This window comes from Colossoma macropomum, unplaced genomic scaffold (assembly GCF_904425465.1).
Source record: "Colossoma macropomum unplaced genomic scaffold, Colossoma_macropomum, whole genome shotgun sequence".
Classification (NCBI taxonomy): domain Eukaryota; kingdom Metazoa; phylum Chordata; class Actinopteri; order Characiformes; family Serrasalmidae; genus Colossoma; species Colossoma macropomum.
Window position 1 is genome coordinate 37,466,531 of NW_023494800.1, and position 6,131 is coordinate 37,472,661.

The following is a 6,131-nucleotide window of genomic DNA, read 5'->3' on the forward strand; positions in this document are numbered from 1 at the left end:
TACTAGCGCAACACACACTAACACACCACCACCACGTCAGTGTTACTGCAGTGCTGAGAATGATCCACCACCCAAATAGGACCTGCTCTGTGAGGGTCCATGGGGGTCCTGACCACTGAAGAACAGGGTAAAAGGGGGCTAACAAAGTATCAGAGAAACAGATGGACTACAGTCTGTAACTGTAGAACTACAAAGTGCACCTATATAGTAAGTGGAGCTGATAAAATGGACAATGAGCGTAGAAACAAGGTGGTGGTCAGAATGTTATGCCTGATTGGTGTATATAGTATATATAAGTTCAGTATCTGCAGAGCTGCACATATATTATTACATGTAGGTGCTCATATATAGACAATATATGTGGGACATATTAGTATTACTATAGGCACTTATATGTAATACATATGAGGTACTATTCTTACATATAGGTACTTCTACATATATATATATATATATATATATATATATATATATATATATATATATATATATATATATACGATATATATGTATGGGGCATACTGTTATAACTACATACGACAATACAGAAAAACAAACCTGTGTGTGTGTGTGTGTGTGTGTGTGTGTGTGTGTGTGTGTGGGCTTTAATTGCTCTCCGTGTTTGCAGGGTGAAAGCTGCTCCCTTACACATGGCCGGGTGCCAGAGGTCTGAGGTGTGTACGGTTTGTAAAAAAAGCCGAACAATGGCTGTGAGGTTGGAGAGTCTGCGTCGTAAAAAGAGGAAGTTACACCTGTCGCTCCATTCATCCGTTCACTGCTTTATTCATAACACCACCTCACAGGCGGGTTATTCATCTTTAGATTATTTGCTCAGCCTTTACCGAACCGGTCCACCCAGACGTTGTTGGACATCTTCAGGTCAGCTGAGGTAGTTCTGCCTTAAAGCCACCACGCGCCGCGTAGCTTAGCACCACGTAGCATAGCACCACGTAGCAGAGCGGTGCTGTAGAATGGCCATAAACGCCAGGTTCAGGTTCATTATTACACTCTATCCGTGTAAACTGAGTGAAATAAAAGCATCACTCATCACGCTTAGCGTCAGTTAGCTACGTCTACACAGCCTGGCTGAAAGATACGAGCTGGAAAAGGCTAGGCTAGTAACATTAGCCGAGGCAACTTAGTGGGGGCTAATTTCTGGTTTTGCACAGGAACAGCCCCCCTATTTTCCTCAGTTTTTAAATTGTTTGTGTTTTTGTTTTCACTTTGCACTGTAAACCTCACTGTAAATAACTGCTTTGTTTTCAGGACTGTTTTGCTCACTCAGGCATTTAGGCCACTAGTGTAGCTAAGAGCTAACGTGTAACATTAGCATTAGCGTCTCTCTGTTTATCTAAAAGACTGGCTGCCTTTCTTTGTGTAAACTTTAAGCCACATGTGATCCACTGTGGCTTTCTGAGCTCTTAATATGGCCTTAATTTAATGTAGTGATGGCAAAATGCTGTGTGACATGCCGGGAAGCCCTGCTGTTGCAGTTTCCTATCCGGTGTCGACCAGAGGAGGATGGGTTCCCCTTTTGAGTCTTGGTTCCTCTCAAGGTTTCTTGCTTTTTCCTTGCCATTGTCGCCATTGGCGACGCTCATGGAGGCTTGGACCTCGATTTTTTTCTGTAAAAGCTGCTTTTTGACAACGTCTGTTGTAAAAAGTGCTCTATAAATAAACTTCGACCGCTAACACGTGTACCTCTCTAAAACCCGTCGCTAAATTCCTGTAGTCATTGCTCTTTCAGGGTGTTTTCACACGGGTCCAATCCTTGAGTTCTCACCCGGGACCGATTCTGGGCTTGTTTGAGATAGGAGCTCATTATCGCTGGTCTGCTTTCACACACAAGAATTCCATCCAAACCATGGATTGATGGGTTTGCAGAAGGGTCGTTACCAGCTTCGTGAATTTACTACTTTTTATTGTTTTCCTTGTACACAAACACTCAAACACTCAGTCGAAGCAGTCATGTTACAGAATGAACCAATCACGCAGCCTCACACAGCACCGGTAGCGGGTAGCTTCCAGAGCTTTCCAGAGTTCCTGGAGTTTCAGGAGGACCAGATATTGGTTCTCTGTTCCGCTCCCAGACTCGAAAACAGCTTTCACATTTGACCAAACGTACCAAACTTGCATCGCAAAACGGCCTCAGGAGTACAATCAATAACAGAAGCAAAACAAGCTAACTAGCGAAACGCTAGCGTTGACTAACAGAACAGTTTTTTACTGCATTTCGCTGCACATGTGACACACATTGGCATGCTTAATTTAATTTTTGCGGTGGATTTTTTATCCACAATAACTTACGTTACATCCATGGGCTACGACAGGCTTGTTGCCCATCGGACAATGTTGACGAACATACCCTGCTTTGAGCTGCTCTCAATCTAATAAGTCACCTTCCTCCCTACGTTTAGACTCAAATTTCTCAGGGTTGTTCCCAGACGTTCTTGATACGCAAGCTGGACCCATGAGTCTAGTTCTCTCTTGTCTCTGTTGTTATCAATATCATTTATTGAAACTTTTGTGCGACGTGGAAATGAACAGAGTTCTGAGCACTGAATCAGTGCGTGAAATCAAGCGCCACCATACCAGCACCTCATTTACATGTCATTTAAATGAAGTAGACCCTAATTAATACAGATGTTTCTGTAGGGAGCCAATAAAACATCAGTGTTCACTCCAAGAGCCAATAGCTGTGCTTGTAGGTGGAGTTTAAGGTGGAGCAGTAAGTGCACTGTGCCCCCTACGGACCAAACTTTATAGTGTTTAAATTACAAACGCTGGAAAGAATAAAATGTGAAGTAAACATCTTCGTTTTTTAGGTGGTAGAATGGTGTGATTTAGTGTAAAATAACAGATTTAAACACCGCATTACTGCAGTGTATTGCACTAGCTGTGTTTTTTGTTGTTTACTTTGTGGGCGTAGTCAGTAGTATAAAAAAAAGCAGTGTGATATGTATTTAAATGAATCATGGAATAGCTGCGGCGCTTGTTTGCATCAACGTGCATCTAAAATAAATATGCTTATACTGGACGGCCGTGTGCACAAAATATTAGTATTACTGTTATTTCCTATTTTTATCGTTGTTATTGCTATTATAGATGACATTGATAATAGTTCGGGGTTAGTTAACTGCAAATTGAGCATTTTCTTCAGGTTGTAAAATGACTACACTCAAATTTAGTGCGTGATCATACAGATTCGCAAAAAATGAAAAACTGGACGTGAAATGTATGATCTGTGCGCTCATTTTATGATCAGATTTGACCGTATGCTTTGATAAATACCCCAAACTAAGAGTATGAAGTTTGCTTCTGTTGTTTTAGCACTGGGACTGTAGGGCTAAAGTAGCTAACAAGTAATGTCAGCCTGTATCCTATGAGTTAGCATGGTGCTAACTGCTAAAAGTACATCTTCAAGATGACTGGTGCTCCTGTTTTTAGCTATGCTAATATACTTTAGTCCATGTTTATAGATAACAGTGAGTCATACAGAGTCAGAAACCACATAATAAAATCTGTTATTGTTAACTAAAGTGTAAGGCAAGTGTTTTTATGACTGAGGCATACACTTAGCACCATGCTAATGGGTGAAGATACACTTCCGTTACACGCTTTCACATTAGCCTCGTAGCTCCAGCGCTAAAACTAAAGAAGCAAAACACGAAAAGTCCTGGCTGATAAACTGCATTTGAGGTAAGTGTGTAAATTTGCTGTTCACCTGTCGATTAGAGAGCGTGGTTTGCAGCACCACCGGAGACTGGTTGCATCGATACTGCAAGCCAGATTATGACAGACGAACGCAGCCAGGCCAGATTAAATATTTACAGTTATCACCGTGGAACGCTCCCGAGGCATCCGTCTCCTTCCTCCTGGCATGTCCCGTGGCCCTAACGCTCTCTATCAGGAATCCGCGGGTAATAATTACCAGAGCGTCCGCTCGTTAGGATCCATCTGATATCATGCAGGAGGAATTCTACCAACACTGATGAAGATAATGTCGAGTTTTTTTGTAGCTGGAGTGCGAAAAGTGAGAACAGTCAGTCCTCATTCACCACCTCAAACACGCACAAGGCCGGTTTCAGGAGTCAGCTTAAGCATTTTCAGCACGGGTTCACCAGAAAAACTGCAGTTTAGGGTGTATTTATCACTGAAAGCAAGTAACACAGCTGTTACTTCATGATTGGTGGCTTACACTATTTAAAAGATGGTTTAATAAAGGGAATGGTTCTGTTTAGAACCATGAGCTTGTTATATAACCATTTTTTTGCATGGTGAAATGCTTCTTCAGATTGAGAGAGAATGGTTCTGTATTGTAAACGGTGTTTGGCTCGTACCAGTAGCACAACGTTTTTTGGTACTACATAGAACCCTTTTCCAAAAGACTCTATTTAGAGATCATACAAATCTGAATCATTAGATTTTGAGCAGAACTCGAAAACTCAGCCAGTCCATGACCAGCAAACACAGCTCTGAACAGCTGTTCACACAGAAAACCATCATATTTTACACTAAAACACTAAAAAGTGCTGAACTGCAGAAAATATGGTGATTCTTAATGTTCCACACTGATTTTCAGACTTTGGGACTCATTTACTTCAAAACAATGGGATCTAACTGCTCACCATGTGGCCATAAGGGACAGGGATGCAGCCTCACTTCCTGCTCTGAAATGCAGGGGCATGACTAAAATAAAGCTCCACCCACAGACTATGACTCTGAGCTTCAGTAGTGACATGAAAATGAATACCTTTTAAATACATCAATTTCATCTTTTATTTGATGACATCATCGGTACTGCTTTGTGATTGGTCATATCTTCGACTTTAGAGATTTAGTATTTTCAGTAAAAGAGAATAGAGCCGTACAGTTTTCAGCTCCCAGATGTTCTAAGATGTTCCACTGCAGCTCTGTAAGTTACTCAGCACTCAAGCAGTTCTGTGACTCAATACTGTTTTGCTTATTCTCGAGCTGTTTTTTCGGAAGTTGCGTTTACTTTTACTTGAGTCACTATTTCACCCAAGAATTATTACTTTCACCTGAGTTTGGGTTTAGGCCACTGTTCCCTCCCCTGATTACTCTGCTCAGCTAGACGTGGGTCTCTAAATCAGGTTTCCAGACTCGGTTTAAGCCCTCAGAAGTCCTGCGACTGCAGGCTGGGCTGTCAGGAGGGGATTCCCCTGTGAAAGCGCGTGTCAGTCTGGGATTTAATCTGCACTCAGAAGACAGGCCGGTGCTGAAGCCTCGAGGCCTCGGCTGGGATTCCACAAACAGCTGCACTGATCCAGGATCAGATCCGTCCTCTTCTTATGGCGTCCTTGGTTGCCAAAAACTGGTCCCACACCAGCCTGACTACGCCATGTGTGTATGTATGTGTGTATTTACCTCAAGCACAAGGCCGGCGTTTCTAATAAAGTGGCCAGTTGGTGGAAGCGCAAGGTAGGTGTTTCTAATAAAGTGGCCAGTTGGTGGAAGCACAAGGTAGGTGTTTCTAATAAAGTGGCCAGTTGGTGGAAGCACAAGGTAGGTGTTTCTAATAAAGTGGTCAGATACACAAGGGGGGTGTTTCTAATAAAATGGCCAGTGAATGGAAGTACAAGGTGGGTGTTTCTAATAAAGTGGCCAGTTAGTGGAAGCACAAGGTAGGTGTTTCTAATAAAGTGGCCAGTTGGTGGAAGCACAAGGTGGGTGTTTCTAATAAAGTGGCCAGTTAGTGGAAACACAAGGTGGGTGTTTCTAATAAAGTGGCCAGTTAGTGGAAGCACAAGGTAGGTGTTTCTAATAAAGTGGCCAGTTGGTGGAAGCACAAGGTGGGTGTTTCTAATAAAGTGGCCAGTGAGTGGAAACACAAGGTGGATGTTTCTAATAAAGTGGCCAGTTGGTGGAAACACAAGGTGGGTGTTTCTAATAAAGTGGCCAGTTGGTGGAAGCACAAGGTGGGTGTTTCTAATAAAGTGGCCAGTGAGAGTCCGTTTTGCAGTTGCTTGCAGTACCACTGAAGTGGGACTGTTTTTGAAGAGGGCTGAGCTGTGTTTGCAAAGGTATCAAACCCAGTATAAACTCATTTCTGTATCAGAGAACTCAGAGCGTGTGTGAGCATACATGTGTGTGTGTGTGTGTGTGTGAAA